The sequence below is a fragment of the Stegodyphus dumicola genome, chromosome 9, assembly GCF_044657685.1.
Source record: "Stegodyphus dumicola isolate Sdum_Otavi_A_Nest chromosome 9, ASM4465768v1".
Lineage (NCBI taxonomy): Eukaryota > Metazoa > Arthropoda > Arachnida > Araneae > Eresidae > Stegodyphus > Stegodyphus dumicola.
Genome location: NC_140776.1, coordinates 81077876 through 81103352, shown reverse-complemented (window position 1 = coordinate 81103352; position 25477 = coordinate 81077876).

The window sequence follows — 25477 nt, the reverse complement described above, 5'->3', positions numbered from 1 at the left end:
AACCTGGTACCCTAAAGTTTTTGCAATTACAGTTTTTACTTTAATTTGTACAAGGAATTAGAAGGTGAGAGTTTTGTATCTTCCATTCTACAGGGCCGTTAACGAAATTTAGCTTGCATTTTTCATACCGGAAAAGCGCTTCTTTCGCAAACTTGTATAAGAGTTTTAATGCAATATTAAAAATTATCCAAATTGAAATAAGAATTTATAATTGAACAAACACGAAAAATAAAAATGCGAAAGGGAAAATATACAAATTGTAAACATATAACAATAAATCTCCTTTTAAAGAGGTCGCTTACCTAAAGAACATTTTCTGAGTTACATGAAATTCGAATTCAATTACAAGAATTTGTTAACTAAATTGTTCTTTATTTAAAATCATTCTCTGGGATCTGGATATACTTATGGATTACGAGGAAATGGAAACCCTTAGGGCGGAGTCTGAAGTCTCGTAGTTTTGCCTCAAATGCCAATATTTTATGATTCATGCAGTTTTTCAAGAATAAAGCTTTGAATATTATAATAAATCATAAATGAATATAAATAAAAGAAAGTCTTTAATACAAATGAGATGACAAGACAAATGATTAAAATTTTATTGGAGAGCCAAAAGTGTTAATTTTACATTTAATTTTTAATAAAAGTCTAAACTTTATAACTAGTTCCAAATTTTTTTGAAATGGTAATAATAAATGAAATTGTAATAAGCAATATAATGAATAATTTAGAAATAAGTAAATCAAATACAAAATTAAGATAATAATAGTAATAATATTGTTACGAATTTGGTATTTAAAAAGCTAATGTTAGTTCAATTATAAATTAAATGGTTTTATTTCTCGCGTAGTGCAGCGCGTGACGAATATTAAAAGAAAGCTAAGCCGGAAAAATTAAAAATACAAGAGCGCGTGCGTTAAATAAATATCTCTTTTTGATTTCGAGAAAGTGCTGGAAAATTCTAGCGCGTGATTTTAAAATCTTATAAAAGGAGGAAAACATCTCAGTTTGTAGTAGTTGCTTAGTTTGTGGTTGTTTAGAAAACTGCTCTTGTTGATTGTAGCGAATTCGCGGATTAGCGTTCTTTAGCTGTTTTGAATGACGTTCTATTGGACATTTGAGTAGTTAAAAGATAACTACTGTGAGATATTGTAATACTGCATGATAATTTGAGAAAATTTAAGCATTTTTGTTGTGATAATAATAAATTTTTGTTCATTTTTAATCGGACTTGTGCATTAATTTCATAACGAACCCGTACGTACGCAACAATTTTTGGTGTCAGAAGTGGGATTTGAATGCCAATAACAAGAGCGATGGAAGAACAATTCAGGCAAATGATGACTGCATTTGCTGCTTTCCAAGAAAAGATGGAAGGAGCCGTCAACTCCGTTAAAGAAGAAATTAAAGGCGAGATGAAATTGGGCCAAGAATTCGTTAAGGAAGAGATGAAGGCCATTCAAGCTGGTCAATTAACTTTTAAAGACGAAATAAAAGCCGTACAAGTAAAGATTGAAGAAAGTCAATACGAAATGAAAAGAGAAATTGCCTGCATAATAGAAACAAAATTCGATGCTATGGAAGGTAGAATAGATGTGGTTGAAAATAAAGTTGGGCAAATTGAAGAAAAGGTTTCTTCTGTCAAAGATGAAATAGAAGATAGAGTGTCGGCTGTGGAGCGACAAGTCGAAGGAAGAGTTTCGGTCTTCCAACAACAAATTGAAGAAAGAGTTTCTGCCGTCCAAGGACATATTGAACAACAAATCGAAGACAGAATTTCTGCTGTCGTCGCCAAAGAAGTTGACTCTGTAAAGAAATTCGTAGCGACGGCAGGGAGCACTTCGGATGGTTTAAAATTTCTACCCATGCCTGCTCGTCCCTCTCTGAAGCTATCGACATATGATGGGAAGACCTCCTGGCAGGTGTATAAGACACAATTTTCTATCGTGGCGGATGCGAATGGATGGGATTCCCAAGCTAAGGCCTGTCATCTCGCCGCTTCTTTAAGGGCCGACGCAGCGGATATCCTTCAGACTCTTCCCGAAAACATAAGGTTAGATTTCGAAGCTCTGTCCGGCGCCTTGGAGCTGCGCTTCGGGGAGAAATGTTTAAAAGACTACAGCAGGCTCCAATTAAAATCCCGTCAACAGAAGCTCACCGAAACACTTCAGGAATTCGCCACGGATGTTGAAAGGCTGTCACATCACGCCTTTTCGGAGTGCCCGACAGAAACAAGGGAAATCCTGTCCCTGCAATATTTCATCGATGGCATCCGGGACCCTGAAATACAGAAAGCACTGCGAATGGCGGATGTTAAAGATCTGAAAAGCGCTTTAGTGTATGCCATGAAATTTGAGGCAGCCCAGCAAGCCACCCGTCGAGACCGCCATCCAGACAGAGCTGCTCAAGTCCAGGAGCCAGGGGATCAAGTCACTGCTCGTCTAGACGATTTAACTAGACAACTGAACGCCTTGAGACAGAATATTGGTGACAAGAAACCGACCGTAAAGTGCTGGAACTGCGGTGCTGAAGGACACATCCGACGAAACTGCAGAACACCCCAGGGCACGGATGCTAAGACCGCTCCTAACAAACAGCAGGGAAACTAATTAGTGGCCATCTCGCGGGACGGAGGTTGCCAGATCATGAAAAGCCCCAGTTTAAAGCGCTTCAGATTTCTGCAGTGAGAGGCGGCAGTAATGGACTTTTCATAATAGGACATATTAATGGAGTTCCCTGCAATATGACGATAGATAGAGGAGCCAACGTTACCATCATCCGAAAAGATTTGGCTCAACAACTGGGAAGCAAACTTATCTGGACGCCGCCCTGCGTTACCCTACAGACTGTGTCCGGTGAGAAGATCAACATCGATGGAAAAGTAAATGCTAACATCACGTTTGGAAGTGCCGCTTACCATCACACGGCATATGTAGCAGAGATCACTGATTCTTGCATACTCGGATTGGACTTTCTAAGGAAATACAATTTTTCCTTGGACTTTAAAAATAACGAATTGCATTCTACATCTGAGGACATAGCGTTATTTGGAGTCAATGGTGAAGTTAAATCTGTCCATAAAATCATAGCACAAGACAATATCACAATACCGACAAGAACAGAAATTTTATTTCCTGGATTCATAGCCGAAAACAGAAATTTCCGCTACGGCATCATAGAATATCCCAATAACTGTAATAGCCCAAAAGGAGTACTAGTAGCCTCAACACTCGTCGACCTATCTAGAACGGTTATCCCGGTGAGAGTCGCCAATGTAACTGAGAAGGGGAGAATTATTAAGAAAGGTGAAGTGGTTGCAGCATGTACTCCAGTAACCACCGTTGAAAGAAAGAGTAACATCCAAGAATCCGTGTCCTCAGAGAGAATTATATCGGAGTTATTGCAGAATGCGCAATTAAACGATAAAGAGAGGAATGCTGCCGATCGCGTCATTAAAGATCTTCAAGTTGTTTTCTCCCGCTCGTCTTCTGACGTGGGTCGAACTAGTTTGACACAACATAGAATAGATACCGGCGATCATCCCCCGATCAAGCAACATGCAAGACGTCTACCGTTTGCTAAACAGGAAGAGGTGCGAACACTGTTAAAAGATATGGAAGAAAGCTATGTCATCGAGCCTTCAGTAAGTCCATGGGCATCTCCCATCGTCCTAGTCAGAAAGAAAGACGGATCAACAAGATTTTGCGTCGACTATCGCCGGTTGAATGAGGTTACGAAGAAAGACAGTTACCATCTTCCTAGAATTGACGACATTCTAGACACTCTTTCTAGCAGCAAGTGGTTCTCAACACTTGATTTAAAGAGTGGGTATTGGCAGGTAGAAATACAGCCTGAAGACCTAGAAAAGACGGCATTTACTACGGGACAAGGGCTTTGGCAATTCAAGGTGATGCCGTTTGGACTGTGTAATGCGCCGGCAACATTCGAACGTCTTATGGAAACTGTTTTGAAAGGCCTTTCCTACGAAGCCTGCCTCATATACCTGGACGACATCATCATCGTCGGAAAGAGTTTTGAAGAACATTTAGAAAATCTTAGGAAGGTGCTTCAGAAACTGAAAGAAGCCAATCTGAAGCTGAGTCCCGCTAAATGCAAATTGTTCCGAAAGGAAGTGACTTACCTGGGACATGTCATCTCTGCAGAAGGTGTGCGCACGGATCCTGAAAAGGTATCAGCCGTTAAATCCTGGAAACGTCCCGAAAATGTCCATCAGCTGAGAAGCTTCCTAGAACTTTGCACCTACTATAGGAGATTCGTGAAGGACTTTTCTTCCATCGCAAGACCCCTACACAAGCTGACAGAGAGCAACCAAAAGTTCTTGTGGACAAAAGAATGCGAGGATGCATTTAACAACTTAAAGGAGGCTTTAACATCTGCTCCAATCCTGACATATCCTCAGCTTGACCGACCATTTATTCTCGACACCGACGCGAGTAATGAAAGTGTTGGTGCTGTTTTGTCCCAAGAAATAGACGGCCAAGAACGTGTAGTGGCATACTGGAGCAAGTGCCTGTCTAAACCGGAGAGGAATTATTGTGTCACCAGGAAAGAGTTGCTCGCCATAGTCAAAGCTGTAGAACAGTTTCATCACTATTTATACGGCAGAAAATTCCTGCTCCGCACCAATCATGCATCATTGACCTGGCTTTTAAATTTCAAGAATCCTGAGGGTCAAATAGCCAGGTGGATACAGAGACTCCAAGAATATGACATCACTATCCGTCATCGTAAGGGATCATCACACGGAAACGCCGACGCCCTGTCTAGAAGACCTTGCCAAGAAAGCTGCCGATATTGCTCCAGGGTGGAAGCGAAATACGAGCTGCTGACTCCGGTCGCAAGGCAAATTACAACATCAACATCGGCTGATCGAGAACCGTGGAGAGATGATGAAGTCAGGAAAGACCAGCTGGAAGACCGCGACATTAAGCCCATAATTGATTTAATGGAGTCATCAAACAGAAAACCTACCTGGCAGGACATTTCTATCTGTAGTCCTACAACCAAACAATATTGGGCACTCTGGGATTCACTTCACATTCGAAACGGCGTCTTATACCGTAAATTCGAATCGGATGATGGGAAAACGTTCCGATGGCAACTTATACTTCCAAGATCCCGCATTCCTGATGTCCTTAAAGAGTTACATAGCACCCCTACTGGAGGTCACTTTGGAATAATGAAGACCTTGCAGAGAGTTCGTGAGCGCTTTTACTGGAATAATGCAAAGGATGACGTGCAAAAGTGGTGCCGATCTTGCGATGTCTGTGCAGGTCGGAAAGGACCGAGGAGACGCAGCCGAGGCAAGCTGCAACGTTACAACGAAGGGGCGCCTTTTGAACGTATCGCCTTTGACATCTTGGGACCTCTGCCACGAACTGCTGATGGCAACAAATACATACTCGTTGTCATTGATTACTTCACCAAGTGACCTGAAGCTTATCCTATTCCTAATCAAGAGGCTGTCACAGTAACTCAGGTAATGATACAGCACTGGATTTCCAGGTTCGGAGTGCCTCTTCAGTTACATTCCGATCAGGGAAGGAATTTTGCCTCGGCAGTAATCAAAGAACTATGCAAACTACTCGGCATTGACAAAACTCAAACGACGCCATTGCATCCCCAGTCGGACGGCATGGTAGAGAGGTTCAATCGAACCATCCTTAATAACCTCTCATTAGTGGTTTCCAGAAACCAACAGGACTGGGACAAAAAATTACCACTCTTTTTACTGGCTTACCGCAGTGCTGTCCACGAGACTACCGGCTATTCTCCATCACAGATGCTCTTCGGTCGTGACCTTCGTCTGCCTTGTGATCTATTGTTTGGCCGCCCTCCGGATGCTCCTTCATCGTCTGAGGAATATATTCAAGATCTCCAGGCCCGGTTTGAAGTGATGCACAACTTTGCACGAGAGCAAGTCAACTTGGCGACGGAGAAGATGAAGACCCGCTACGACACAAGAGCTACTGAACATCAGTTCCACGAAGGAGACAAGGTGTGGTTGTGGAATCCGACTCGACGGAAAGGACTTTGTCCGAAATTACAGTCACCTTGGGATGGCCCGTATACAGTCCTAAAAAGGCTGAATGACGTCGTGGTTCGGATTCGTAAGTCTTCGAACTCTAAACCTAAAGTCGTTCATTACGACAGGTTAGCTCATTACTATGGCCATAGTACGTAATGTAAATAATTGTAAATAGTATCAGACCATGGTCCTTTTTGTTTATAAATGTGTATTTAGCATTTGATCTGCATTTAGCATTTGATCTGCATTTAGCATTTGATCTGCATTTAGCATTTGATCTGCATTTAGCATTTGATCTGCATTTAGCATTTGATCTGCATTTAGCATTTGATCTGCATTTAGCATTTGATCTGCATTTAGCATTTGATCTGCATTTAGCATTTGATCTGCATTTAGCATTTGATCTGCATTTAGCATTTGATCTGCATTTAGCATTTGATCTGCATTTAGCATTTGATCTGCATTTAGCATTTGATCTGCATTTAGCATTTGATCTGCATTTAGCATTTGATCTGCATTTAGCATTTGATCTGCATTTAGCATTTGATCTGCATTTAGCATTTGATCTGCATTTAGCATTTGATCTGCATTTAGCATTTGATCTGCATTTAGCATTTGATCTGCATTTAGCATTTGATCTGCATTTAGCATTTGATCTGCATTTAGCATTTGATCTGCATTTAGCATTTGATCTGCATTTAGCATTTGATCTGCATTTAGCATTTGATCTGCATTTAGCATTTGATCTGCATTTAGCATTTGATCTGCATTTAGCATTTGATCTGCATTTAGCATTTGATCTGCATTTAGCATTTGATCTGCATTTAGCATTTGATCTGCATTTAGCATTTGATCTGCATTTAGCATTTGATCTGCATTTAGCATTTGATCTGCATTTAGCATTTGATCTGCATTTAGCATTTGATCTGCATTTAGCATTTGATCTGCATTTAGCATTTGATCTGCATTTAGCATTTGATCTGCATTTAGCATTTGATCTGCATTTAGCATTTGATCTGCATTTAGCATTTGATCTGCATTTAGCATTTGATCTGCATTTAGCATTTGATCTGCATTTAGCATTTGATCTGCATTTAGCATTTGATCTGCATTTAGCATTTGATCTGCATTTAGCATTTGATCTGCATTTAGCATTTGATCTGCATTTAGCATTTGATCTGCATTTAGCATTTGATCTGCATTTAGCATTTGATCTGCATTTAGCATTTGATCTGCATTTAGCATTTGATCTGCATTTAGCATTTGATCTGCATTTAGCATTTGATCTGCATTTAGCATTTGATCTGCATTTAGCATTTGATCTGCATTTAGCATTTGATCTGCATTTAGCATTTGATCTGCATTTAGCATTTGATCTGCATTTAGCATTTGATCTGCATTTAGCATTTGATCTGCATTTAGCATTTGATCTGCATTTAGCATTTGATCTGCATTTAGCATTTGATCTGCATTTAGCATTTGATCTGCATTTAGCATTTGATCTGCATTTAGCATTTGATCTGCATTTAGCATTTGATCTGCATTTAGCATTTGATCTGCATTTAGCATTTGATCTGCATTTAGCATTTGATCTGCATTTAGTATTTGATCTGCATTTAGTATTTGATCTGCATTTAGTATTTGATCTGCATTTAGTATTTGATCTGCATTTAGTATTTGATCTGCATTTAGTATTTGATCTGCATTTAGTATTTGTTTTGCATTTAGTATTTGTTTTGCATTTAGTATTTGTTTTGTATTTAGTATTTGTTTTGTATTTAGTATTTGATAGCATTTGATTTGTTTAAGTTAGTTATTGCATTTATTGTTTATATTGTTTGATATTGTAATGTAATGTTTATGCCTCAGTTGCATTTATGCCACAGTTGTAAGTTTAGCTTCCTGTCCAGGGATTGTACTGCCCGGGACGTGCAGTCCTTGGGAAGGGGGCAGTGTTACGAATTTGGTATTTAAAAAGCTAATGTTAGTTCAGTTATAAATTAAATGGTTTTATTTCTCGCGCAGTGCAGCGCGTGACGAATATTAAAAGAAAGCTAAGAAGGAAAATTGAAAATACAAGAGCGCGTGCGTTAAATAAATAAATATCTCTTTTTGATTTCGAGAAAGTGCTGGAAAATTCTAGCGCGTGATTTTAAAATCTTATAAAATGAGGAAAACATCTCAGTTTGTAGTAGTTGCTTAGTTTGTTGTTGTTTAGAAAACTGCTCTTGTTGATTGTAGCGAATTCGCGGATTAGCGTTCTTTAGCTGTTTTGAATGACGTTCTATTGGACATTTGAGTAGTTAAAAGATAACTACTGTGAGATATTGTAATACAGCATGATAATTTGAGAAAATTTAAGCATTTTTGTTGTGATAATAAATTTTTGTTCATTTTTCATCGGACTTGTGCATTCATTTCATAACGAACCCGTACGCACGCAACAATATTAATAATAAAAAAATTAATGCTAAGCAAAATAAAATATTAAGGAGAAAGAAATATAAAATTTAAAAAGTAACAATAAGAAAACACAAAAACATAAAAGTAAATATTAATAAACAAATAAGTAAAAATAAAATAGCATTTAAAAAAGAATATGATATAAACATAGTAAAAAATGCAGTAATTGCAAAAATATAATAAAAATAATTCGTATGCTTTAATTAAAATCCTTAATTTTGGCAAAATGCACAGTTTAGTCATAATTAAGCCACTTCCTTGGCTCCCCAATTAGTATCTTTTTTTATTAAATAAATATAGGTTCTGCTTATGAGCTCAGTTTTCCAGACAGTCAAGGAGATCATCACATGACCAGTCCCTGGTCAGTCAATGTCAAAATTTATTCAATCAATGAGATCGTCTCTTATTTAGTCAAAGCCAGTCAATGTCCTATATTTATTCAGTCACTGGTCAATTAGTGTGATCGTCAGTTAGTCAGTCTCTCATCAGTCAATGTACAATTTTTAGTCAGTCAATTAGATTGGTGTAATTTCGAACAAATTTATCACGAATATAAATTGAAATTATGTAAACTTAGATTTTGATATGATGCTTTAAACTGTTATGTTTATTTTTAATTTTTTAAAAGCGAAAATATTTCAGTAAAACATTTCTTAATTTTGAAATTGTGAAACGCTTGCTAGGATGTGATGAAGGATGTTGAGTATTCTCGTCATCAACATAGATAACAGCGACGGTATCAACGACGATATCAATAAGGCGTTCTTGAAATTCTTGAATTGGTTTCACTTCTATTCTGTCTACTTGATCCATTTTGCTATTTATTTCTGGTTCATTATTTGTTTTGATAAGATTGCCGAAATTGATGTACCCTTGTGCTCCAAGATCGGTATGCGATACAATGCATTCAGTATCCAATGATTTAATAGAGGCATTCAAATTGGGGTTTTCCTGGTTGAAGATGGTTATACTGCTATTCATGCCTGTTTGATTAACCTGAGTTATCAGGTTTTGGGTAATCAAAATTCCTTTCTGCTTCTTCATGGTAATGAAGGTAATTCAATTGATTTCCATCACTTATATGGTAAACTTCAGTGGGATTATTATTGAAATCTTTGGGAAAACGTTCGGTGTGGTCAGTGTCACTCTCAATATGCACATTTAGAAGATTATTATCAAAAGCTTCGTTAGAAATTTGGAGGAGATGTGTGTCATTGTCTATATCCACATCAAAGAAATCTTCATTATGTTCATGAATATCAGCACATGAATGAAGGAAATCTAAATTATGTACCTTCTTTCCGGCACTATAGTTGTGTTCATTAAGGTTAATGGTATTTTCATCGTTACTTTTTCGAGTTTTCTCTTCTCTTCGAGGAAACAAAATGAAGGCAATCGCAAAACAAATATGTATGCCCAATAGGCTGTCGATAAACGGTGTTGGTATAAAAACGTAACATAATACTGTCAACAAAAATAAGCCCATTTCTAAAAATGGCCCGAATTCGTTTTCAGCAGTAAAAATAACAAATTTAAGCAAATGTGATCCACACGTAAAATTTTAGCACCACTAGATTTGATATCTCTAATGATTATGGTTTATTAGCATTGTTAAAAAAGTATTCATTAACTTTGTTGTAATTAAACAAAAGCCTAAAACAATTATTAGTGACTTGATTGTTACAAATGTTATTAAAAGGATTCTTTGAATATGTAGCAATGAAAGATATTCTGTATATAACTCTACTCATAATATAAAGGAAGTTTCTGTGTGTATTTCTTTCGTTCATGCTGCGTGTAAGCTAATAGACCCAGGGCTACGAATTTATTACATAGGTACATCTACACAAAAGCCAGTATACCTCGAACACAGTTTTAAGCTCAAGAATATGCTTCTATAAGAAACCATCCTATCAGACGACATTCTGACATCATATCAGGCGACGACATTTGATACGACCATCATAACAGACATTGTGAACATTGAAAACCGAGTGAATAGAACATATCGTTTCAATTCTCTACATTCCTCAATAACAAGATATAATAAGTTGAGACAACATACCTTACTAAGGGATTCAGGGAATGGAATTAAGGTAGCTCGTTGGATAGTCACTTTCTCATCCAACAGATTATGACCAGAGAGCGGAAACGAGAAAGTGACTTATATTTCATCTTCGGTGAACCAATAGAACTAAATTATGCGCCTGCTTATTGCTGTTGGCTGAACGTCCTTCTAACACATATACACATGCCTGAAAATATTCATGAGACTTAGATTGGAAATCTTTATTATCTTCACTGCTTATTGGGTCACAATCACAGAGTTAAGGCAAGTGGGAGTTTAATTAAACTATTCTTTTGTCTTTTCTCTATAATCAGTGCATTGTTTTCAGAATATTATATTCGATCTACAGGTCTCATATCGCTTTTCCTCCTACTCAAATCTTTTGATTTTTATTTATATATAAAATCATAAACACTTTCGCTCACCACTTACCTAACATGAACGTATATTTAATTTAAGTACATGCACCCAATAAAATATCTGATGTGGCCGCCACACGACTTCTCTCTAAGGACTATTAAAACACCTGCATTAATAACTGTAAAATATATAAAAATCTAAAACCTTTATTACAGTTAAAAACAATTTTTACAATTAAAATTAGAGTTTCTGCATCCAAACAAGCAAATCAGCCAACAGGCAAACAGACCAAAATTTTGGTATAGAATATTGATTGTTAATGTTTAGTCTCCCTATGCAAACGGACATGGAAGTTGGCGCACCAAATGATTTAATTCACTAACTCTACTAACTCTTTCAAATGCAAATAAATGGTGGCCTCTTTGCGCCTACCATCACTTTTACATTGCTCATAAATCGATAGCTATCCCATGAACTAAAGTTGTAAAGTCCGTAACCGCAACATAAGAACAACATAATTCTAACCGTTTAAAAGTTTGCTAGATAGAAATTTAAGAACCGCGCGTTTCGGCCTGTGTGCCTACTTCGGCAGTTAGTTGAATCTTTCAACTTCTTATTCAGAAAGTTTGCTGAAACGTCAGCTGTATCTTAGAACGCGGTTAAGTTAGTCACGTTTATAGAGCCTCGTAGGTAGTGACTTGTTATTTATTCATCCTGTTATTTATTTTTAGTTGTACATTTCTATTTTTATTTAACCGCCGGGTCGGCGTAGTTTGTGAACATCAAGTGAACGCATCTGTAACTTCTAAAGTGGAATAAAAAGGGAGTTAAACCCTTCTTAAGAGTTTGTGTAATTTCCAGTTCATAGCAGTCACTACTTTTGTTGCGGGCAAGTTAGGGCCACGCAACACCAGAACGTTAATGTTTGAGATAGGTGTGGTATTTCTTTTAATTTTAAAATTATGCAGAATTTTATTTTGTAGAGTCCTGCCACAACATATCGCAGTTCTTGTACAAATTATTTAGCATAATTCATATGGCCTTTTTGTTGTATCCGCTTTTGAAGCATTCAAAAGGGGATACAGTTCTAAAGCCTCGACTTCTAAAGAATCTTCTTCAGCAAGGTAATTCCGCCCTCTCTGTGAACCCAGCATACTCTCTATAATCCAATTCAGTTTGATTTCATATATCTTAAGAAGGCTTCTGTCTAATTCTTTGGTTGTTTGAATCAAAATATTCGGCTGGTTAGGGCTGGAGAGGGCTTGTAAAACCGAGAGACAATCAGAAATACATAGTAATTTTCCTATTACAAGTTATCGCTTTTTGTACCCACTGCAATGCTTTAAAAATTGCAAGAAGTTCCGCTTAAAAAACAGAGTTACAATTTTCGAATTTAAATTATTCATCGTTTATTTCAATAACGCAACAAAAGCACAGCCCAATTTCTTCCCAATCCCGAACCCATCTGTGTAAATATCAAACTCATTCTCTTTTCGCCCAGTCTTATAGTATTCCAATGAGATTCTATTCTTGTGATGAATTAAATTCACATCTAGGGTTTTAAAAGGGAAACTATAATGATACAGTCGTCGATCTCGAGTACATTCAATGTTCCAATGCTTAATAAAAAATTTTTTTAGTAAAAATTGTATTGTAGTGCGGGCGGCAGAATGCCAGCTAACACCCATGCAGCCTCCGTTGGAGCAGTTCTAAAAAGTCGTGTGATGGCCAGCTCCTCTGGATGGAATCTAATTTTGTCCTAATCCGCTGCACCTCCGATGCTGGAGCTTCCCAAGTACCAATACGCTAAAATACATTTTATAAAATCACATTTTTAAAGATCTTTCGTAACGTGGTGCTCTTTTGAGCCAGAATCTCATCTGGGAAGGTTCTCTTACAAAAATTGCAGAATAAAATAATTTTCTCTACGTACATATATAAAATGGTCAACAAATATAAAAAATATCTCTAAAAATCTCAAATCCTTAATTAGTTCAATTTTTTTTAATTATGAAAAAGATGAGGTTTCCTTATGCTTTTACTTCTTTCGGGGAAAAATATACCTTTGATTTTCTTAAAGTTGAACTCCAATCTCTGTTTCTTTCTCCAGCTATAAATTATCATTACAGCATTTTTTTCTCTAGCCTTTCGGGAGCATTCTCACACAACAAGCATTAAGTCGTCGGCATAGCAAAATATTTCCACATGGCCGGGGGAACTCCTTAATAAGTAATTCATTGATAACAACATTCTAAAGTAGCGGTGAGCTGCATGACCCCTGACGGCAACCTCTCTTCACGTCATATAACTTATTACCTGCCTTACCTTACTTTTTTCGTTGAAAATAGTTTTGCAAAAGTTTCGAAATGTAAACAGGGACTCTTAATTTTAACAAAAGTTTTAAAGGTATACTCCAATTCACTGAATCAAAAGCTTTTTTAATATCAAAGAAGACAGCTACCACATGAAAAAATGTTTCTTTTCTCGAATATGGTTTACAAATTCATATAATGCAACATCAGCGGAGCGGCCCGTACGAATCCATATTGCCTCCTTGATATAATTTCTGAGGTCAATACATAATGGTAAAGTCTTTGTTGGTTGTGCATTAGCACTGAAGGCGTAATGAGTACGTTTCCTCAAGCACAGAATTAAAGAATCATAAGTCAAAAGATTAACTACGAATTCTTTATTTAATAAAATAGGATAATTCTGCTTAACTTAAGCATAACAATAAAGTAATAATGTTCACGGACATTAAAACACTGAAGTATTGAAAAGAATAACTTACAGAGAATCATCATCAGTCCTAAATCATCAGGCTTACCTATATTATGCAATAAGAAAAATAAACAGGAATATACTTTGCCATCGTACCTGAAAGAGAAGAAAGTACTACTGGATTAGACCTTTGGCCAGGTACAAGTAGCTGGGGTGAAAATCAAATATACTGCATTGCACACGAGCTTTACTTTCTCTCGCCAATATATACCTTGGCGCACGTTCGTTTCGTATGCCTTTCGAGTTTCATTATGCAAAATACCTAAATTTATGATAACAGTCTTTTTATACATAATTTGTCTAAAATATCAGGAACTTTAACAAAAAAAAAAAAAAAAAAAAAAAAAAAAAAAAAAAAAAGTTCGTATACATTTTCCATCGTCTTTCCGAATTAGGAAAACTCTCCCAACATTTAGAGAAAATATGATATTTAAAATATTTATTGTATAAAAGAACCATAAAATCAGAATAAAAATCAAACATACTTTTTCCAATGATGGCTGTTTTTACATCTGTACGTGGAGCAGTTCTAGGTTTCAGTTGACTAATCACAATCTGGATCTCGGTTTCGAGAATTCTCCCACTGAAGCACAGCAATAATATTCTAATTTCACATCTTTTATATCAGTCACCTCAGGATAATCATCGCCATCATTTATATAATGCAATGTGATATGCGAGTGTGCTGCAACTTATATACCTTGGCGCACGTTCGTTTCGTATGCCTTTCGAGTTTCATTATGCAAAATACCTAAATTTATGCTAACATTGCTCCTGTTTTGCTAATGAAACTCATACCAATTGTAATTCATTCCTGTAAAACTGAAATTTAGCTTTAGGAATTGGTTTAGTCATAATATCAGCAACCATTTCCTCTGTTGAAAGATAAGCAAGTTTTACTAGTCCTTTGTTATTCAAGTCGCGTATATGATGAACTTTTGTATCAATATGTTTAGTGCGTGAACTGAATTTTTCAGGTTCTACAAGTCTTATAGTAGACTGATTATCTTCAAATACCTTTATCGGTAGAGTTTGGGGTAGATTGAAATCTTCCGTTAATTTTAATAGCCATAATAGTTCTTGCGTAGCTTGCGATAGTGCAACATATTGAGCTTCTGCTGAGGATAAAGAAACACAAGTTTGTTTTCTTGAAAACCATGAAATACAGTTCCTTCCTAATAAAATAACACTTCCTGATGTAGATTTTCTATCTTCAATATCTTGTCCCCAATCAGCATCTGAATAAACTGTAATATTAGGTTCTTCACTCGACGAAATTTGTAAGGATAGGTTCTTTGTCGTGTTTAAGTATCTAATGATTCTTTTAACAGCATTCCAGTCCTTTTGACGTGGATTATTACACCTTCTGCTGAGTATGTGAGTTGAAGCTGTGATATCTGGTCTTGTGATAGACGATATATACAAAAGACTTCCAATAACTTGGCGAAATTTATCATTTGAAGTTAGGAGATTTTCTTCCTTGTGTAGGTTCCTTGTGTAGTTCGTTTCCATTGGTGTTCTAGCGGGTTTCGCTTCTTCAAGTTGAAATTGCTTGACAAGTTGATTTATTTTTCTGTGATAAGAGATAACTTCCATCTTCCTTGCGATTTATTTCCATGCCTAAGAAATATTTAGCTTCACCAAGATGCGTTATTTGGTAACGTTTCTTTAAATCATTAATTGTTTGAAGAATTAGTCCTTCTTCTGTAGAACTTATTAGGATGTCATAACATACACTATTAAATTAATTCTTTTATCACGAACCACTTTTGTGAAAAGACACGGATCTGCTTTGCTTTGACTGAACCCCAGATTCTTCAGTGCATTTTCAATTTCTGCATTCCAGCACCTAGCTGCTTGTTTGAGACCATAAATTGACTTCTGTAATTTACAAACTTTATGTCTTTCTTCCGGAACCACGAATCCTTCTGGTTGTTCCACATACATTTCTTCATTTAAGCTGCCGTACAAAAAAGCTGTTTTAACATCTAGTTGATGTACCTTGGTATTATTATACGCTGCCCATGCTAAGAAAACTCTTATCGTAGTGTGTTTCACTACTGGTGAAAAAGTTTCATCATAATCACTGCCGTATTTTTGAGTAAATCCTTTGGCTACTAAGCGTGCTTTTTATTTTATATTTTTACCAGTTTCATCATATTTTGTCTTAAACACCCATTTGCTGCCTACTGCATGTTTTCCTGGTGGTAATTCTGAAAGTTTATAAGTTTCATTTTCTTTTAGAGAATGTATTTCTTCTTGCACAGCCTTGATCCAAGCTTCTTGTTCACGTTTTGGTAAGTTTAGAATTTCTTCAAAGCTTTCTGGATCTTTAATTTTAAGTAAGATTGAATTTAAGTGTTCTGCTTTGTAAGAGAATCTTTCCGGTGGAACCCCTTTGGTTGATCTGCTAGAAACCCTTCTTTCTACATTTTCTTCACATTTAATTAACTCTTCGGAACTTTTTGAATCTTCTGTAAAATCATCGCCAAGAGATGTTTCTTCATTATTTTCTTCATCATCTTGCGAGTTATTGAAGTGAATTAATTCTAAATCTTCAGCATTATTTTCTGCAAGTTTGTCAGGTAAAGACGCGTTTTCTGAAAATTTAACAGTTCTACTTACTATTATTTTCCTTCCACCTACATAAATCCTGTATCCCTTACTTCGTAAATCATATCCTACGAATATTCCTTCTTCAGCTCTGTTGTGGAATTTACGCCGTTTTTGTTTGTTCACATAATAAAATGCTGTACAGCCAAATACTCGTAAGTGACTTAAGTTTGGTTTTCTACCATTCCACAATTCATATGGTGTTCTATCTGTGGCTTTAGTTGGTAACCTATTTTGAAGATATGCAGCAGTAGCTGCTGCTTCAGCCCAGAATCCTTTCGGTAATTTAGAGTTTATTAGCATAGCTTTTGTCATTTCTATTAAAGAGCGATTTTTCCTTTCTGCGACGCCGTTCTGTGCCGGACAATAAGGAACCGAAGTTTGGTGAAAAATGCCGAGTTTCTTTAAATAATTTTCACTACTTTCGTTACAGTATTCTGTACCGTTGTCGAATCTAAGAACCTTTATTTTCTTTCTAAATTTATTTGTTGTCGATGCAACATACTGTTTAAGTTTGTCGAATACTTCATCTTTTGAAGTAATAAAATAAATTTGAGTATAACGCGAATAGTCATCAATGAAAGTTACGAAATATCTTTTCCCTCCTAAGCTGTTGACTTCAATTGGCCCACACACATCTGTGTACACTAAATCCAGTGGATTTTTAGATCTAAAACTAGTTTTGGGATAAGGTGTTTCAGTTAGTTTCGCTTTTACACGAGTAGAACATTCCACACTATGAGTGCATTTGCTAAGTTTAATGCCGTCTGCCAAATCATTTTTCTTAAGTGTTTTTATGGCATCTATATTTCTGTGGCCTAATCTTTGATGCCATTTTAGTATACAGTTCGTATTTGAACATGAAACATTATTAGCTAAGTATGCTTTCTCATCAATTGGGTTTGCGATCAATTTATATAAACCTTGCTGAGCGTTGCCGTCGGCTACGAGTATATTGTTACGCTTTATGTAACACTTATTACTATCAAATGTAACAATGCAACCTTTATTGGTAACAGATTGAACAGAAAGTAACCTGGTACATAAAATACATTTTCCAATTTTATTTGTGTAACCTGACCCTTTAAGTTTTGAAGTTTAAAATAACCTTCACCAATGCCATAAGAATTTAATTTAGCACCATTGGCTACAGTTACTATTTGTTTATTAGAGTCATTTAACTGAGAGAAAAATTTCTTATTACTCGTCATATGAGTTGAGGCTCCCGAGTCGATAATCCATTCTTGCGTTTGTGTGTTTTCATGTTTATTTTCCACTTTTAGAACTTGATTAAACTGAATCTGTGTATTTTCTGTTTCAATACTTTTAAGATACTTATTTTCTTTAAGTTTTGTTATGTTTTCTACACTTTGCGTATTTGCTATTTGGCATGCATTACTTTTATAATTTTGAGAATAATTTCTTACTTTACTATTATTTACATTTGTTTTCGGGGAAGTTCTAGCGTTGCGTTTTAAATGAAAACAGTCATTTATCGTATGGTTATTTCTCTTACAATAAGTACAAAATTGTGTAACATACTTTGGTTTATTTTCGCTTTTACTTTTTAAAGCAACTGAATCGTACTTTTGAACTTTCTTAGTTTCCACACGTCTACAATACTCATCTATTAGTTTGTTTTTAACATATTCCAGCGACAATTCAGCTTCCGATATACTTTCTATTGCAGTTATTAAGGAGTTGTATGAATTTGGTAAAGAACATAGTAGTATTGCTATTAAGTTATTTTTTTTAATTTCTTCACCTATACTACGCAGCTTTTCAGCCAATTCTAGTACTCCTTTGATATGTTCCTACATTTTAGAACTTTCATTATATCTAATGGAATATAGTTTTCTAAGAAGAAATAACTTATTTGTTAAATTTACACGTTCATGGACACATTTTAACTTCTGCCAAACTTCTTTTGCAGATTTACTATGTAAAACATGGATAATTTGCGAATCCGAAATGTTTAGACATATTAAAGCTTTAGCTTTACGATCATTCTTTAACCAAATATCAGTAACAGTTTGCAGTTTTTCTTTGAATACAACTTCATCTAAACCTTCTTTTATTAGAATTTGTTCTATTTTAAATTTCCACACTGAATAATTTTCATCTGTTAATTTTTCTATACAAAGTGATTCTTTTAGAATAGACATTACTTCTTACAATTATTCTTATAAACTTTGTAACTAGTTTTTTTTTTTTTTTTTTTTTTTCAACAAAGAGTTTTAACACTTTATGTCCCTGGAATCTTACAACATTACAAAATTTCAATTTCTCAGTCTCATAATCTTTTGTTGGTTGTGCATTAGCACTGAAGGCGTAATGAGTACGTTTCCTCAAGCACAGAATTAAAGAATCATAAGTCAAAAGATTAACTACGAATTCTTTATTTAATAAAATAGGATAATTCTGCTTAACTTAAGCATAACAATAAAGTAATAATGTTCACGGACATTAAAACACTGAAGTATTGAAAAGAATAACTTACAGAGAATCATCATCAGTCCTAAATCATCAGGCTTACCTATATTATGCAATAAGAAAAATAAACAGGAATATACTTTGCCATCGTACCTGAAAGAGAAGAAAGTACTACTGGATTAGACCTTTGGCCAGGTACAAGTAGCTGGGGTGAAAATCAAATATACTGCATTGCACACGAGCTTTACTTTCTCTCGCCAATATATACCTTGGCGCACGTTCGTTTCGTATGCCTTTCGAGTTTCATTATGCAAAATACCTAAATTTATGATAACAGTCTTTTTATACATAATTTGTCTAAAATATCAGGAACTTTAACAAAAAAAAAAAAAAAAAAAAAAAAAAAAAAAGTTCGTATACATTTTCCATCGTCTTTCCGAATTAGGAAAACTCTCCCAACATTTAGAGAAAATATGATATTTAAAATATTTATTGTATAAAAGAACCATAAAATCAGAATAAAAATCAAACATACTTTTTCCAATGATGGCTGTTTTTACATCTGTACGTGGAGCAGTTCTAGGTTTCAGTTGACTAATCACAATCTGGATCTCGGTTTCGAGAATTCTCCCACTGAAGCACAGCAATAATATTCTAATTTCACATCTTTTATATCAGTCACCTCAGGATAATCATCGCCATCATTTATATAATGCAATGTGATATGCGAGTGTGCTGCAACCCTCCTGGCCGATAATAATCGACCTTATGGTTAACGCTTCATATCCAACAAAGATTAAAATAAAAATACAGTTAAAAGCATCAAATCAAGATTCCCAATATTGTTCTGTTGCCATTTATAGAGTTTATCAAATCCTTTGCAAATCTAAACTCTTTCATGCAAAGGAATGTCTTTATGTTATCATGTTTTTTTCTTAACATGTCGCAATAATACGCAGTCTTGGACGAAATGTCGAGCATTTCCTTCAGGGCTACAAAAATTACCAAATCTATTATTTTGCAAACTAAATGTTTTATCGGTACGCTGGGAAGTACCAGTGTCCAGTAATTATTTGACTGTAATCAATATCACATATTATTCTCATATTTTTAGAAACTTCAAAGTTCAACAAATAATATTTCCTTTTTCCCGAAATGCTTAATTTCTGTTTCCAGCAATCATACCAGAAATGCTTGATTTCACCAATAAGAGTTTTTTTTAATGCCTGAACATCGAACGCATCCCCGGCGTTAGCCACAGGCGCCTCTTTGGCCAGCATGTCGGGACTCTCTCGTTGCCTATAACACCAATATGGGCTTTCACACAAATATGGATTCCACCTAGTTCATTTGTACTTCATAATATTTTCTCAACTTTTTCAAGATCTTTAGCATATGAGACCAAAATATTAGTATTATTAGCATCTGCTAGTGCTTTCAAACTAGATAATGAATCTGTATATATATTAATACATGTTACTACAGTCATGTTTTCATCAATCCATTTAAGAGCAAATACGATAGTAGCCAATTGCGCTTTAAAAACCGAATTGTAAGGTTAAAGTCTAATTTTTTCGTAGTCTATTTCTGTGCCAAACAAGTAAACCATATATACCACACCAATTCCACTGTCATAATCGGTACAGTCAGTAAATATATCCAATTATCCTACGCATACATTTGGTCTCTGATATTCTACTGCTTTTCTTAATGCAGGATGTATACTGTAAATATTAAAGTCAAAGACAAAAAAATTTATTATATGCAAGTGACAAGTGACGGAGAACGCCAGCACAATCCCTGTACCATAGCGGTTAACAGGTGACAGGTGGCGGAAGACGGGGACGCCCGGCGGAAGACAGTGGTAAACAGACATATGACCCACGGCTTCCCCTATCTAGAAGCAGCAACTCGCTAGTCCCCCATGGAGCTGCATCGGGAGTTTATTGAAATTAATAAAAGTATTGACAGTGCAAACAAAGGCTGATGAGTCATTGTATTGCATTGCGGTTTATTACACATAACCATGTCATAAATAAGCACGTGTATGACATAAAGAGAAAGGGTTAAAAATACAAAAACAACACATTAAACACATGAACATAAGGCGTAATTAGATACCAATATCCCTCACTCGATACATAAACGTTAAGCATATTGCAAATGCGTGATAGTGTTGTATATTGGGAATACTGAGGTATCTATAGATTCTATACTTACTATAAAGTGTACAGACAGTGAGCAAAGGCTTAGAGATAAGCATGATACTTGATAAAATACATAAAATACATGCAGTACATTCATACAATATATGAGACACGAAATACATTTTAAAATACATGAGTCAGGAAATACATTGATAAAATACATGAAACATGATGCAACTTTAGAAATAGTATACAACACTAAAACTGGGGTATGCAGAGCAGAATGCGTATACAAAGGTATTAACAGAATACGAAATAGAAGATGGTGCATTAAAGATTTAACTACAATGATTATGTACATAATGCGCGGATGCTATTGCAAAGAAAATTTGAGTTTTATAGAATTTGCGCTGTTCGTACAAGTTACAAGAACAGATGTTATAACGAATGCAGATACATTGTTACAAGTGCAAGTGCTAACATTACATATTACGAGTTTAGATAATATATGCAAAGCAGAAGACATATATACATATTACAATTAAAGCATGTCAGAAGCAGCAACCAGAGTCGTCGTATCGTATCTAATTTATTTCTGATTCGCTGCAGGTCCGCGGCTTTCGAACCACAAGCTCCAACATCATATGATGTAATGGGAGTAATAACTGTTTTGTAAATTAATCTAATAATGTTACTTTTCAGTGCTAATCACATAGCTGAGAAATTTCTTTTATGATAATATAAAGACATTAGGTATTTTTTGAAAGCAGGAGTGATGAAAAATGAGCAACGCCTTCGCCTGGACTCCATCCACGGACCTCACGAATACAAGCCAAGCGTGCTGACTACTACACCGCGAAGGCATGCTAAGAAGGCGGGAGAAATACCTTACATACTCCCCCTTTAAAAGGACGACTGGGGATTAGGGGACCCAATCGCCAAATCCCAAATCTTTGTGGTGGAGAATCATCGTCCAGCACCGTTTTTAGTTAAGGTGCCACTGTGCAGCGACATTAGGTTATTTTAAGCAGGATACATGAAAAATGGGTGTACTTTCGCAACTTGGAATTCCTCGTGATTGTTATCAGAACTTTTGTGAAAATTTCGGATATTATAGAAGAATGGCGTTTGAATAGAAAATTAAATATTACCAAAACCAAGGCTATGTTCTCGCGGGGAGGTAAACATACTAGATATCCCAGATTGCGATATAAAGGTGAGAAGGTAAAGATAGGAAGGAATTTAAAGTTCCTTGGAGTTATTTTTGATGATAAGTTACCGTTTAAGGATCATTTTGATATGGTCCATTAAAAAACGGATACTATTTTACAATTTTATAAGAGATCCTTCTCTGGTGAGATTTTAGCCATTAAGAGTAGGACTATGAAACAAATTTATGAATGTGTTATTGCTCCTATTATAATGTACGGCGTTGAAGCTTGGGGTTCTAGGGCGGCGGAGTTGCTGAGACTAAGGAACAAATTGAATTCTATCCAGAGAGGCTGGCTGCTGGCAATCACAAGACTTTTTAGAACTTGCTAATACGGAAACTGCTAATATACTTGCGGGCATTCCGTTGTCCTATGACTTTTATTATAAAATGTTTTTATTTATTTTTGAGATTAAATAAGATTGACTTTTATACATATACAGATGATATTGTTTTTAACACTGCTTTTTATATTTTTAATTGTCATCTTTTGCATCCAAGGAAAAGAAGATCAATTACTTTTAATAGATGCATTCCTATATTTAATGATATTGATGTCTATACGGATGGCTCGGGGTTGGAGGGAAAAATTAGCTTAGCATTTGTAGTGTTCTATCATGGACTGGAGACTGAACATGCGAAGTTTAAATTAGAAAAATATAATTCGGTGTATCAAGCCGAACTGATTGCTATACAAAAAGCCTTGGAGTGGCTTGCAAGAAATCTTAATGAATCACACGTAATTACAATACATTCTGATTGTATGCCAGTTCTTCAAGCACTCTCTGATCCCGAGCAGCAAAATTTAAATATTCAAATTATTAAAAAATTGGTGGTACAATTGGAGGTAAGGCATCAATTGAATTTTAATTGAGTTAAAGCCCATATTGGTTGTTTGGGCAATGAGAAGGCGGATGTCTTAGCAAAGGAGGCAACAATGAGTAATGATATTGAAACCATGGAGGTAAGATAGGAAGGAGTGGCCAACCGGCACTAAAAGTGAAGCACTGCTTCGAAGCTCCGGTCACCAGATGGGATGTTCTTTGTTTACATTCAGAAGCTCGCTTGACAGTGTTCTGATAGTATTTCGACACACGACAGTTCCATACAAATAGAAAAAGGGACGCTTTCACATGAAAGAAACATTCGTAGTGTGATTAGATAATAGCAATTTATATAGTTTAGTGACATTTACGCAAAAATCACATCTTGGTTATTTTTCGATAACTAATAACAGCGATTTTGATTATGAATTTGTTTTATAAAATTCTAAGCTGTTGAACTACAAAAATATAAATTTTAACAAAAATGTTGTGCTTAAAGAATGAAAAATACCTTACGGTACCTTTAAAATTCTATACGTCTTTCGATACTCTTGATAGAGTATTCGCTACTTTTATTTTATGTTTCAAACGCCAAAATGTTTTAAATAAAATAATTTTTTTTCACATTCATATAGTATTGTAACATGTACCTTTTAAAGTTTTTTAGAGAAGAGGCTTTACTGTTGCTCATTTTAAACTCATCATTTTAATTTTATATATCTGAAAAATAATCCCTTTGGGCTTGCACGTTTTACTTATTTTGGTTAATTAAAAATAAAATATAGTGAATGCACAGAAATTAAAGATTTGCACATGCCAGAAATGAAAAATATGAAATATGTATAGGTATTTATGCATGTGCTTGCAAAAAGCATGTATCTGCCTTTAACAAAATACATAAATATTCATTAAATTATTTATAAATGTATTTGAAATGAGGAATTTATTCATTTATAAAAAACTGTGAAGAAATCTAATTATTAAATGTATCTAATTTATAATGATTATAAACGAACGGGCTGGCTGCATGGCTGTTTTCGTGGTTTTCACCATGTGTAACGTGTATACGAGCCAATTTCCCTTAGAAAGTCCTCCACGAAGCCATCCCTCCCCTTAGGCAGATAGCCCTCGACGCTTTGCCGTAATTAAATAACCTAACCTTTAAAAAGTCCTCCACGAAGAGACCCTCCTCTTAGGCAGACAGCTCTAGTATGCTTTGATGTAGTCAAATAAGCCAAAACATTCTGTTGGGGAAAAAGCAAGATTGCATTTTATCGTGAATAATTTCTAATGCAAAAGTTATACTTGTTACTAAGGAAAGAATTTGTTTTTGTGCAAAATTCAGATTGCCTGAATTTTAACAATTCTCAGAAACGAAACACAAATAACAAGAAACTAAAAAAATATTTATAATTAATTAGGACATATAAACGATATAATCATTAAGCATATTTTTAGTAAGAAAGAATATTTTGTAATAAATAAATGAAAAATATATTTAATATTAAAGAATCCTCTATATATCTCTACAAAGTATAAAAATTACAAATATTTTTCAAGGTGCATGTGTATATGTACCTGATAAAAAGATTTACATTGTTTATTATTCTAGCGATATTTTTAACCAGATGCATATTTTCCGTGAAGCATTTTCCGGAGATTTTTTTCACCGATATACATTTTCAGGATATTTTCTTGGCATTCGTTTTACTCAAGTGGTTAGATTAAAGTGTTATTTTGTATGCTGTGAAACATAACTAGAATTTATTTTCATTCCATAGTTGCATCACATAAATTTTCGATTTCATGTAATATTCAGTTTCATAATGGCATTTTGAGATTTACTATACTTTTCAGTTTTTTTTTTTTTTTATTAAATGTCGTCTACAACTACTTTCAATAAAATACTGATATGTAATAGGTAAATATAACATACACGCGCACTCATGCTCACAAACATACATCACCATATGTATACACAGTGTTTTGTATGTGTGTTTACATATATAGTTTACATACAAAACCGTTTTAATAATTCCTACGAAAAATGTGATAAATTTTCACGAAATAAACTGCTTGCGCTTTCTATAGTTTAACATAGATGAAGATTTTAAAGTCTGAATTTAAATAATGATATTGTGTTTATATGTACTGTAATTACTGATGAAAGGATGTTTCTGAATTTAAAGCCAGGGTAGCTTAAATTACTAACAGACAGCAAATACACAACATGAAATCAGAGTCTTTGGAAGAAGCAATAAATTTAGAATTTACGGCAGCTCCATTTCTCGTCATAGTTAACAAAAGGAACAAACTGAGAAAGATCAGAATTATAGATAGCGGATGCTTTTTTGTCCTTGCACAAAGGTAATGGTCTCCCATACAAAGTAGAAAATGTACAAAGGTGGTAAGCTTTTAGTTCATTACCCCCTGGAGGTATATTTACGTTGAAGGCAACTTGGAGATTCCGCTATTAGGTGTTTTCTTTGAAAAGGGTAATATCTTTTTCAGCACATAACCAGAAATAAG